Source organism: Akebia trifoliata, chromosome 12, assembly GCF_017979445.1.
Source record: "Akebia trifoliata isolate Shusen 1 chromosome 12, ASM1797944v1, whole genome shotgun sequence".
Lineage (NCBI taxonomy): Eukaryota > Viridiplantae > Streptophyta > Magnoliopsida > Ranunculales > Lardizabalaceae > Akebia > Akebia trifoliata.
This window is the reverse complement of record NC_141386.1, coordinates 16,308,865-16,322,715: the sequence shown is the minus strand read 5'-3', so window position 1 is coordinate 16,322,715 and position 13,851 is coordinate 16,308,865. Positions and strand designations below refer to the sequence as shown.

At 35.1% G+C, this 13,851-nt stretch overlaps 1 pseudogene; it reads left to right on the top strand.

The window, feature by feature from the left end:
- Positions 1-11,571: 11,571 nt before the first annotated feature.
- Positions 11,572-11,969, top strand: LOC147388944 (small ribosomal subunit protein uS10y pseudogene; annotated as a pseudogene).
- The last annotated feature ends 1,882 nt before the right edge of the window (positions 11,970-13,851 follow it).

Sequence of the window (13,851 nt, the reverse complement as noted above, 5' to 3'; positions counted from 1 at the left end):
GTGTGAAACTGAGTAAAACAAAACTCGAGAAAATTTGAATGAGATTTGAGACAAATCTGAGCAAAAGTTGGGAGAAAGTTGAATGTCCTACTCTACCTACTCTAAGTGAAAGAGTAATGAATTTATATTTTTTTTGAGAGTCCTACTCTACCTGCCCAGGGTGAAAGAGTAATGAACTAATTTTTTTTGGGAAGTTCTACTCTACCTACTCGGAGTGAAAGAGTAATGAACTAATTTTTTTGGGATTCCTACTCTACCTGCCCAGGGTGAAAGAGTAATGAACTAAATTTTTTTTTTTTTTTGGAAAAGTTCTACTCTACCTACTCTGAGTAAAAGAGTAATGAACTAAGCTTTTTGGGAGTCCTACTCTACCTGCCCAGGGTGAAAGAGTAATGAACTATTTTTTTGGGAAGTTCTACTCTACCTACTCGAAGTGAAAGAGTAATGAACTAACTTTTTAGGAGTTCTACTCTACCTACCCAGGGTGAAAGAGTAATGAACTAATCTTTGTTTTTGTTTTTTGGGAAAGTTCTACTCTACCTACTCGGAGTGAAAGAGTAATGAACTAAGGTTTTTGAGAGTCCTACTCTACCTGCCCAGGGTGAAAGAGTAATGAACTAATTATTTTGGGAAGTTCTACTCTACCTACTCGGAGTGAAAGAGTAATGAACTAAATTTTTTTTTTTTTTTTGGAAAAGTTCTATTCTACCTACTCTGAGTGAAAGAGTAATGAACTAAGCTTTTTGGGAGTCCTACTCTACCTGTCCAGGGTGAAAGAGTAATGAACTATTTTTTGGGAAGTTCTACTCTACCTACTCGGAGTGAAAGAGTAATGAACTAACTTTTTAGGAGTCCTACTCTACCTGCCCAGGGTGAAAGAGTAATGAACTAATCTTTTTTTTTTGGGAAAGTTCTACTCTACCTACTCGGAGTGAAAGAGTAATGAACTAAGTTTTTTGAGAGTCCTACTCTACTTGCCCAGGGTGAAAGAGTAATGAACTAATTATTTCGGGAAGTTCTACTCTACCTACTCGGAGTGAAAGAGTAATGAACTAAGCTTTTTGAGAGTCCTATTCTACCTGCCCAGGGTGAAAGAGTAAGTAATAAACTAATTTTTTTTGGGAAGTTCTACTCTACCTACTCGGAGTGAAAGAGTAATGAACTAATTTTTTTGGGAGTCCTACTCTACCTGCCCAAGGTAAAAGAGTAATGAACTATATATATATTTTTTTGGAAGTTCTACTCTACCTACTCGGAGTGAAAGAGTAATGAACTAATTCTTTTTGGGAACGAACAAGAGATTAACCTCGCATTTGAATTTTTTTTTTAAACAAAAAGTTGGATTTTATGAAGGTCCGGTAAACATTTTAACTCTCTTTGAACTGAGGAGTTTTCAAAATTGCTATCAAGAGGGTAACCTTTAATTCAAAGTTAACCTTATCCTTTGGGGTTGAAATTGACCAGGCATCAGAACAAAAATGCCCCTAGTTTGACAAGGAACATTGCACTGGGGATAATCGAATATAATTTGAAAATAAATGCCCCTAGTGTAAGGGGGGAAACTGTACTCTTTAGAAAAAGGAAGTGCCCTTGTTATGAAAGTTTGAAATCCTTGATTACCGCAAGCACAATAAAGGTTTAACTTTTAATTTTGATTTTTTATATTAAAGATTTTGAGTCAGGCTTAAAGAAATTGGAACAAAATATTTCTTTCTGAAATTCATCATAGAATTTGTTTTTTCTCCCCGTTGGTTCACTTAGGGATATGAAACTCTTCAGATCAATCATAGACGATATACTTGTATCCAATGAGTCTATATTTGGTTTAAACTGGGTATTGAAACTTGATCATTCGAACTTCTGATGTTTTGGCTCGGACTGTCTTTTCAGCTTCTCAACTCAACGGAGATTTTCTTTTATTTTTTCATTGCTCTAAATTTTGCCTAGATTGCCTTTTCAGGTTTTCAATCTAGCGAGCATGCCCTAGCTTTTGCCTAGATCGCCTTTTTAGGTTTCGATCTAACGAGCTTACAATTTTTTCTCTTTTCTTTGCTCTGATTGTTGCCAAGGTCGTCCTTTCAGATTTTCAACCTTGCGAGCTTGCCTTAATTTTTGCCTAAGCCGCCCTTTTTGGGTTTTCAACTTAGCAGACTTTTTTTTTTTCTTTTTCCCTTCTGAACTTCTGGAGTTGATGTCTGATCATGCTTTGCTATCTTCCTTGACTTCTCGCATGGTACTTAAGGGGACTTTCATGGGTAAGCTTAGGACTGGGTATAAAAAGAAAGGGATTTTGAGGCTCAAAAACCTGAATGCCCCTTGTGTGGCATTTCTTTTATTTTGCTTTGAATTTTCTTCCCCATTTTGCAGATATTTTTTTTTCTTTTGAATTTTTTCTTTTAGATTCTTTCTTTGTCGAGGAATCTATTTTTTTATTTTGATGTGGTCGGGCCTGAAGTAACTTCTCAGGTTACCTATGTACCCCAAATTTTTGAGATCAGACCAAAACGTAGTTCAGATATTCCCTCTCCTAGGTTAGGTGATTGGGCTAAGAAATAAAAGGCACAATTTTTCTCTTTTTGAACAGGCTGCAAAAGGGATTGAGAAAGGAGAATAAAGAACTAGGTAATAGGAAAATTGATTCGGCCAAAAATGACCTCCTTAAATGTAGTACCGTTTGATTTGGTCAAGGTTAGTTGGTTCTGGTAACTCGATTCCATCATGATCTTGAAGTCTGACAGTTTTTCCTGACAGTATTTCCTTAATGAATGAATTTCTCCAATTGGGTTCAGACTTTCTCCTATAGTCGAGGAGGAGTATTCAATTTTCTTTGAAGTCTGATAGTTAAATCCTTGACTTGTAAATGATGAGCTTTGACCTTTTTGTCAAATGCACGGGTGACTCTTCTTAGATAAGCTTGCACATGATACAGGGCTTTAACTCGTTTTCTTCGATCAAGTTTAATTCTTCATACTGCTGTCGAACCCAATCTGTTTCTAACAAATGATTTTCCAACAAGACCCTGAGAGACTAAATTTCCATTTCAACTGGCAAGACTACTTCCATGCCATGCACTAAGGAGTAGGGAGTAGCTCCAGTAAAGGATCGAATTGAAGTTCGATATGTCCATAGCGTGAATGATAATTTTTCTGACCAATCTCGATGTGATTGACATATTTTCCTGATGATAGTCTTGAGACTCTTACCAACTGCTTCAACCATTCCATTGATCTGAGGACGGTAGGGAGATGATTTGTGCTTCCGTATCTTCAACTTTAAACATAGAGTAATGATATATGCTTTGAAATACGACCCATTATCAGAGATCAGTTCAAAAGGTACCCCCATATCGACTGATAATATGTGATTCGAAACTCAAGATGTAGTAAGGATAGTGCTGATACATTTTATAACATCTTCTTTGATTCCATCGATATAGACGAGTATCTATTCCGTGTTGAACAATACCCAAGCTTGTACCTAACATACCCTCATATGATCACACGAACAAGTCTTTTGAAATTTCTGAGTAAATTCATTATCCCCTGGTGTTCCTTTAGGGATAAGATGGTTTTTATTTGAATCTCTTTAAGAATTATTTTTTGTTTCAAGGTCAAAGACCTTTCCTTTCTCAATTAAAGGTTGAGCCCGACTCTTATCTTCTTGTTCAGAAACGAAATCTATCAAATTATTAGTTAATTCGTTAATGCGCTCGAGGCATTCAAAAATTTCCTTTATCCAATCAATTTCAGATGGGACAATAGACACCTCTATAGACTCGATGAACTAACTTGACTCAATAGGAAAGAGTAGACTCAATCTACGGAAGACATGACCATACTGGAAAAAGGGACTCGAGCTAACCCAGATGACTCATGAAAACTCAAGATAAGTACTCACACGAGTTTGATTAGGACTGGGGACTGAGATATTGCTTATAACCGGTAGGATTGAAGCACTATGATCTTTAAAGAACAACTAGACGATGTTGAGAAATTTTGAGGTCATTTCTGACTGTTGACTTGATATTGACGTTTACTCTAACTGACCGGATTTACAGTCCTAGCTAGACGATAGACGATTGAGCTTACATACAATGATAACCCTTAAAACCTCTTTGAAGGTAAAATTAACCAATTTCAGTGTCACCCCCTTGATAACATTTTAAATGAACCCTGAGATTTTATTGAATTTTGTGCACCAATCCATTAAACAATTCATCCATTCAATGATTATTCAGAAGGAAAATAATTTTATTGCACTATTTGAAAATAATGTTTTTATTGAATAACAATTTTCACAATTCTGATTATTTTTTGCAATCATTTTCTTTTTAGAAAAATATATTTCGATAATTTTACAAGGTCCATGCAAAAAATAGATTTTTGGTAAAAAACATATTTCAAAAATTTTTCACGCAAAAATAGATCTTTTGTAAATCATTTTTCCTTCATCTTCTTTTCTTTCGAAAAATATTTTCTTTTGAAAAATAGTTTGTTATTTGGAAAGCATTTTCTCTTGGAAAATCTTGTTCTTCTGGAAAATACTTTTTCTTAGAAAACACTTATTTTGGAAAACACTTATTTTGGAAAACACTTTTTCTAGAAAATATTTTCCCTTCATAAACCATTTTTCTTCTTTGAAAATTTGATTTCTATTTCAATTTAAATGGTCCAACCCACCATGATTATTGGATCGGGATGGACTAGGTCATTATTTAAAAAAAATGGATTCTTTATTGGGTCGGTGCACCCATTTTAATTTTCGAAACAAATTTTTGATCCTTGAGGATAGTCATACACCCTGATCTCATCGTTCACACCACTCACATACATTCATCAATCACATGCATTCATTCAATAAACAACCTGGGAACACCCACGATAAGTTCGAGTCGTGACCTACTAGGAAGGTTTCTAGACTCTAAGCTTACTACGTGCAATGCATTTTTATCTGGCCACCCTTGCCCAAGCACACCTATATACCTTCGATACGTGGTGACTTGGTTTGATATACCGTATAGGTGATAATCTAAAACCTCAATTCACTTCTCTAAAGCCAAAAACAGCCAGTTTGATCTCCAGTTGAGAGGTGGCGCACAATGCTGAGCAAGGGCCTACTTAAATACCTCTCGTCTAGAATAGACGTAGTCTATCCCCCTCGTACAGTAGGGTACAGCGGGGCAAGATCTTGCTTAGACACTGGTTTTGACCAAGAAGTGCAATTGATATACTTTGATTACCTTTTATACATACGGGTACGAGTCAAGAGTTGTAGCTTTCATAAATGGTTTGGCATCCCACGAGGGGACCGACCACGTACTAGTACTATGTTGGCAATCGGGACATGTGACTGTGTGGCTTACAATAGGTCAAAAGGCTCAGGTCGCTCTAGCCTGGGTGCATCAATATATCTCTCAGAATCACCTGATCAGACGGTATTAATGCCTCCAGTTTGATATACCCTAAGGTACGTGACTGGAGTTGTGGGTTTCATGAATGACGTCGCATCTCCGAAGAGACCGGACTACGCACTAGTGCCACGTTGGCTAAATGGGACGTGTAAGTGAGTAAAACGGTAAACGTGCATGTGGTGTGTGCAAAACAGGGTGGGGTGTGCCGGGGCCTTTTTCAAACACATGGGCCCATGGGCCAGATTATGTCATCACATATGGATATCAAATGAATATTGATCAAGAAAATAATACAAAACCCATCACATCGAAATTAAGATGAAAGCAAACACATCACAAATATATCTGTAGAGATCATGGCACATTATATGGGCATATAACACAAATAATAATTAATCTAATCCAACATTAAAAAAACCCATAAATTTGTTGTCTATGGTCTAATCAAGGGTTATTTTTGGATGATCCAAAATAAATCGAGATTCCAATAGATGTTACATTGATGATAGAATGACAATGGTTGAGATGAGCTCACTCTTAGGAACATTAATTGTGCTAACATTAGATAAATTCGAATTTTTTGTGAATTTGGAAAATACAATCCGAACTTACATCGATGATATCTAAGGCTCCCGATAACGAAATCGAGTGAACTCAAGTTTTAAATTAATCTACTCGATGAGATCTACATTTTATTAAGAGGTGCCTAGACTTAATTCTCAACAGAATGTTCTGTAAAAACGTTTTAACGTTGCTGTCCCAACCTTCATTCAGAAACAATTCCAGATTTACAAATTGAACTTGCATCGATGATATCTAAGGCTTCCGATAACGAAATTGAGTGAACTAAAGTTCTAAATTAATCTACTCGATGAGATCTACGTTTTATTAAGAGGTTCCCAGACTTAATTCTCACTAGAATATTTTGTAAAAACGTTTTAACATTACTGTCCCAACCTTCATCATTCCATCATTTTCATATGTCAATTTGAATCTTTCATTATTTAGGGGTCATCAAAAAGTGATCCTTAATTGGAAAAAAAAATGCAATACCCAAAATCATCTACAATCAAGACAAAAAAAATAAATAAACAGAAAAAATAAATAAAATAAATCCAACTAAATAAAAAAAAAACTAGGTCATCTTGGCAATACTCCCATACTTGGGGTTTTTCAAGTTTGATCCTCAATAGTCCTCAGTGGAGTCGCCACTGAAAGCGCCCTCGATCCGCGGGGTGCGCGGATCCGCTTTTGACCCTTGAGGTTTGGGAGTCGCCACCTAGTTATTATGGTCTAGGAACCAAACTGACTCTAAAACGGATAAACACTAATCTACCACAGAAAATCTAAATCCGGGGATCATGTTACGGGGTTGGAAGGTGTTAGGCACCAACCCCGTCCGGCCAATGTCGGTCTCTACTTATTCCAAATATAACTACATCGCTAATGACAAAACCTAGATTAAAAAATAATGAAAAACCTTACCTTCGATCTGTAAAAGTACTATTCTCTCAGATCTGGTGAAAACAACTCCTTGTACCGTACTCCTTACTTTGTTCTGTCTCCGGATCTGATTTCTGATCTCCGAGGCAAGGTATCTCCTTCTTGGATCTGGATGTTTTGAATTTATTATAGATTTTTGGGGTGTTTTTGAAAGGTTTCTAAGTGTTTTTAGGCTAAAATTGGAGTAGGGGTGTTAGGGAAGGAATTGGGGCTCCAAAATTAGGGTTTTGGAGAGGTTGTGGAGGCTTCTTCACCTACTTTTTCTAGGGTTTTTTCTTTGATACGAAAATAGAGTGTGGAGGCTCCTATTTATAAAGTTTTTAGAAGCATTAGGGTTTGATTAGGGTTTTTTTTTAGGGTTTCAATTAGGGTTTAGACTTTGGTCTCATGAGATGGACTTAGTCTTTAGGGTTTTGACTTAGGTTTTGACTTTAGTCTTAGGAGATTGACTTGATTAGTTTAGATTAGGGTTTTGATTTAGGGTTTTGACTTTAGTCTTATGAGATTGACTTGATTAGTTTAGATTAGGGTTTTGATTTAGGATTTTGACTTTAGCTTATGAGATTGACTTTAATACTTGACTTTAGTCTTACTTAATTGACTTTAATTTTGACTTTAATTTTATTTGATTGACTTTAATATCTTGACTTTAGTCTTGCTTGATTGACTTTAAATTTTTGGAGAACCCCTCTCTATTATATCTTTAATTCTTTGGACCCCCAAATGGAGGGGTCCTTAAAGAAATATCTTGCGAACCCTCAACAATTTTGCCTGAAATCCTGATTGATAGATTTTTTTGTTCACATTTTAAAATTAATTTTATTAATGTTTCACTTTACATTATTTAATGATTTATTTATTAATTTTGAAATCTTTAATTTTTAAAATTGTGAAATTACCATTTTGCCCTCGGAGAGGATTTTTTTTTTCGTTTTAAGTCGTTTTTCCATGTTCCAGGATGTTTTGGAATCAGTTTTTCGTAAGGAATTCAATGGGAATGTTGGTTTTTGTCATTTATGAAGTTTTTTTGTATGAAATGATCGTGAACTTTATGAGGGGTATTTTCGTAATTTTGTCGAATTCTGTTAAAATTGGTGAAATGATTTATTTGATTTCGATTTGTTGTTTTATGTGTTTGAATGGGTTTTCCTAAGCGTAATGTAGGCTCTAGGGTTGTTTTGATGTTAGGGGTATTTTGGTAATTTAGTCAATTTTTAGTGATTTTTATCGTGAAACTTCTTTTTGATTTGCAAGATGATGATTTCTATGTTTCTGGAGTCGTATTTTCCTAGCGTAGTGTGATTTCTAAGATTTTGTCAGTTCGAGATACCTCATCCGGATTTCTGAAACACATCTAGTAACAAAATAAAGCAATGGAATACACATCCATCATTGGGAATCATTGCGATCGGGTTGACGAGTTGATTAATCAGGCGAGTTCAAAAATGGGGTGTCTACAGTAGCAGATATTGGTCATATGAACAAGGTTGGGACTTGTCACAAGACATCGGGAAATGTAGTAAAGGTTGAAAGAAATTGGGAAGAGGGGGTAGAAAAAAATGAGGAAAAGAGGAAGGCAAAGGGGAAAGATAAAATGATTGAGGAAGACAGGGCAGGATAGGAAAAGGTAGAAAAGAAACAGGAATCTAAAACGATAGACGAAGATACAGTAGACTTTATCAAACTCATTTGCAAGAGTGAGTCCAATGTAGTAGAATAGCTAAAAAAGACTCCTGCACAAATCAGTATCTTGGGTCTCTTGCAAAATTTAGAGGAGCATCAACAGGAAATTTTAAAAGTCTTGAGTGAGTCACACGTACCGGCAACCATTTCACCTGCACAACTAGAGTAGACAGTGAGACAAATCATATCCCCAAATCCGACTGTCTTCATAAAAAGTGAATTGATTCAGGAGGGATACGGACACATTGAACCATTGAATATCATGGTTATGTGCACATGCATGATGGTTTCTAGGGTACTAATCGATAACAGTTTGGCTCTCAATGTCTATCGTTTAGAGCTTTCTGTAAGCTAGATGCAGACTGGTCACATGTCAAGCTTAACAATAAGGTAGTCCGATGATTCAACAACTCAAGAAGAGACTCTCTTGGGGAAATCGATTTGTTGGTCACTGTCGACCCTTGTACATTCGAAGTCACCTTTGAGGTCATGGATATACCAGTAATGTTCAATCATCAGTTAGAAAGACCATGGATTCACATTTGTAGACACCCCATTTTTGCACTCACTTGATTAATCAACTCGTCAACCCAATCGCAACGGTTTCCAATGATGGATGATTATTTCAATGTTCTATTTTGTTACTAGATATGTTTCAGAAATTTGGATGAGGTATCTCAAACTAACAAAACTATAGAAACCACGCTAAGATAGGAAAATATAATCCCAAAAACATAGAAATCATCATTTTACAGATAAAAAGAAGCTTTACGATAAAAATCACAAAAAAATGATCAAATTACCAAAATATTCCTAATATCAAAACATCTTTAGAGCCCCCTTATGCTTAGGAAAACCTATTTGAACACATAAAACAACAAAATGAAATCAAATAAACCATTTTGCCAATTTTCACTAAATTTGACAAAATTATAAAAATACCCCTCATAAGGATTGACAATCATTTCACGCCAAATTTTTTTATAAGTGACACAAATCCATAATCCTATTGAATTTCTTACGAAAAATCAGTTCCAAAACATCCCGGAACATCGAAAAATGACTTGAAACGCAAAAGTTCTCTTCAGGGGCAAAATGATAATTTTCTAATTTTAACAATTTAAAATTTTGAAATTAATAAATAAAACATTAATTAACGTAAAGTGAAATCTTAATAAAATTAATTTAAAAATCAAAACCAAGTCAATCTCATAAGACTTAAGTCAAAATCCTAATATAAAGAAATCAAGTCAATCTCATAAGACTTAAGTCAAAACCTTAATCTAAAGAAACCAAGTCAATCTTATAAGAATTAAGTCAAAACCCTAATTAAAACCCTAATATAAAGAAACCAAGTCAATCTTATAAGACTTAAGTTAAAACCCTAATTAAAATCCTAATCTAAAAAGACCAAGTCAATCTCATAAGACTAAAATCAAAATCATAATTTATTTTATCTAAAAGAAACCTAATAAAACATTAACTCTACCTAAAAAACTTTATAAATAGAGAGCCTCCACAACCTAATTTCGTAGGTCAAAGAAAATCCTAGAAAAAGTAGGTTAAAAGCCTCCTTAGCCTTCACAAAACCTTGATTTTGAAGTCCTAACCCCTTATCTATCATCCAAACCTTAGTTTTTATTCACAAACTCTCCACAAAATACTCAGAACTCCATCAATAAATTTAGGAAACACTTAGATTTAAGAACGAAGTACTTCATCTTGGAGATCTGGAGCAGATCTAGTGACAGAAACAAAGTAAGGAGTATCTTACAAAGAATCATTCTACCAGTTCTGAGGGAATAAAGTGTTACGATTGTATAGGTATATTTTTCTTTTATCTTTTTTATTTGTTTTATTTATTTATTTTAGATTTTTTTAGCAATGTAATCTTCTTGGGAAATAGTAGAGACCAACGTTTGTCGGGCGGGGTTGGTGTCTAACACCTTCCAACCCCGTAACGTGATTCTCGGACTTAGTTTTTTTTTGTAGATTAGTTATTTTTATCCATCTTGAGTCAATTCTTGGTTCCTAGACGGTAATAACTAGGTGGCGACTCCCAAATCTCGAAAATCAAAAGCGGATCCGCACACCCCGCGGATTGAGGACGTTTTTAGTGGTGACTCCACTGGGGATTATTGAGGTATGGGAAGCATTGCCAGAATGACCTAGTTTTTAATTTTATTTTTAGTTGTTTGTTTCTTTGTTTATTTTTATTTTTTATCATTCTTTTTTGCTCGATTATTGATTACTTGTTTGAATGGTGAATATTTTGTTTTAGCACATTTTTTATGATTCAATCTAGGGTCATTTGGAATGACCCTAAATAATGCAGGATTTCAAGAAGGTAATGATTGTTGACCCATTTTTTTATTTTTTATTTTTAGGTTGTATTATATTCTCTTGGCATTATTTGAATTGATTTTGGATATGTTATTTTGGAGTATCACTTTCTATGATTCAATCTAGGGTCATTTTGGGATGACTCTAAACAATGAAATATTCAAATTGACATATGAATTGAGGACGGAATGATGGTGGTTGGGATGAGGAGCCATAGAATTTAAATTTTTTTTTTTTTTTGGATTAAAATCTGTTTTTAGATGAAAATCTTTTTTTTAGCACGTTAATATGCATATGAGATAAGTTGTGGAAATAAATTATTTGTGAGTGATGTGTTAAGAAACAAGAAAATTTGTTTTTTTAAAGTTTTTTGTGATGAGGAGGGGATTCCAGAAAAAAAATTGCAAAAAAAATCACAAAAAATAAAACAGCACTTACGTGTGCTGTGCCATTAACAGAAAATATTTTTTTTTTATTTCTATCTTCTTCTCCACATATCCAAAGAAGAGGACATCAAAGAAAAAAAGAGAGGGACGTCCCTCTCACTTCTCTCTCTCCCTCTCTCTCTCTCTCTCTCTCTTTCTTTCTCTCTCTACGTGTGTAAGAAAACAAAGTCACATTCAGAATTGATCATGGTGTATGTAAGGACGAAGCCTACAAAGCCTGGGTTTGAGGAAACCCAAGAGACATTTCACCGTATCAGGATCACCCTTTCCCCTAAGAACGTCAAGAATCTCGACAAAATAGGTGCAAAACTGGTTCGTGGAGCAATGGACAAACAGTTGAAAGTCAAGGGACTAGTGAGAATGCCCACTAAGGTTCTCCATATCACTATCTGGAAATCTTCTTGTGGTGAACAGGTAAAAGAACGAACACATGAGATTGATTTGAATTCCGCGTACGCAAATGACTGATAGACCTCATTAGCTCTGCTGACGTGGTGAAACAGATCACCTCCATCACCATTGAATCTGGTGTGGTCGCTGTTTTCTTGATGCCGTTTTGTTCCTTGACTGTGTGGTTAACATAGATGTCCTATTTATTATGTTCGAAGTAGAAGCGTTTTATCGTTTAATAGGTTGAGGGATTCGTTGATTTTTAACGCAGACATGTCTTTGAAAGAGGTTGTGAGTGTGCTCCTAGCAACATAATGAAAAGATAAAAATTTTGAGTGTTATGTGGCTGGCAGCAACATGTATAATAAAATAAAAAGAAGAAAAAGATAATGAAGTGTGTTGCTGATGAGTTGTATGTTGCTGGCAGCAACATATATAAAAAGAAAAGTTTTTTTCTTTTTTGTTTTTTTGTACGTGTGTGTTGTACTGGCAGCCACAACAATTTTGAAGAAAAAAATATAAACTTGCTAGCAGCCAAATAAAAAACAGCGAAGGTGTGTGCTGTTAAGCAATAACAAGAAAAAAAGGGAAGCTTGCTAGCATCACTAACCTAGTGAGATTTAATTTTTACTAAGGGTCTTTGGGCCATTGCAAACCATGTTTCAATGCTATAGGTGCATGGAAGACGAAATTCTTCAGTTTTTTTTTTTTTTTTTTTAATTTGTCTGAGTTATGGGTTGTAAGTGTTGTTGGCAGCAACGTAGACTTTAAAGAAAAAAAATAAAATAAGAATGGTCTAGTCTTACTAGCTTAGTAAGTTTTTTTTTTCTTACTAAGGGTCATTGACCTCCCCACGTGGCACCCAAAAAGGTGATCCAATGTCATGTGCATATGACGGATGAAATTTTACAAACTAAAAAAAAAAAGAGAATTTCAAGATAATTTTTAAAAATTAATTTTCATTTCGAATTTTGATTTTAAATTTGATTTCATAGCCGCTCATTTTCAAAACATTGGATTAGAGTAAAAAAATGTGAATTTCACTTTTGAATTCAAGCTTTTTCATTAAATATAAAAAGCTATGGTATTAGATTACCAATGAGATGACCATGTTGGCTTAATGACCCCTCAAGTAGAATTTGAAACCTTATGAGTTATTCAAGTTAGTCTATGTTCTCAAAAGATTTGCTATACATGTCTTTAAAAAAAAAAAATGTTCATCACTCCTTATCTTAACAACCATCAATTTATCCTCAATTCAATGTTCGTTGAAATCTCAATTTGTTTTGAGTCATCCAAAATGATCCTCGATTGGACCATAAAAAAAATATTTGTGTATATCTCAATGATTGATATTATTTTTGTGCTATCCTAATTGATTGATCATCATTCTCTTTTGCAATACCTTGATTGATTGCCTATTTGATATGCCATGATCTTGATTGATATATATTTTGATGTGCATGCCTTGATCTTGATTTTGATGCTATGGATACTTTGTATTTTGATCAATATTTATTTGATTTCCATGTTGTAATCATCTGATCTGGCCCATAGGCCCATTTATCTGAAAAAATGCCTCGGGCACACCCCGCCCTACTTGGCACACACCACTATCACGTTTATTTTGTTGCATTGCACGCTTGCATGTCCCTTCTAGCCAATGTGGCACTAGTGTATGGTCCGGAATCCTTGTGAGATGCGACGTCATGCATGAAAATCACAATTCCAGTCACGTACCTTTATGGTATATAAAACTGGGGCATCAGTACCGTTTGATCAGGTGACACTGGAAGGTATATCGATGCACCCATGTTGGGGTGACCTGAGCCTTTGTCCTATTATAAGTCGCAATGTCACTTGTCCCGATCGCCAATCGTAGATTTGGTATCAAAGTTAGTTTAAGTTCACCAACTATACTTCTTAGTCAAAATCAATGCCTAAGCAAGATCCTGTCCCGCTGTACCCTACTGTACGAAGGAGATAAATTACGTCTATTCTAGAGGAGAGGTATCTAAGAGGGCCCTTGCTCAGCATTGTGCACCACCTCTCAATTGGGGGTTAAACTGACTGCTT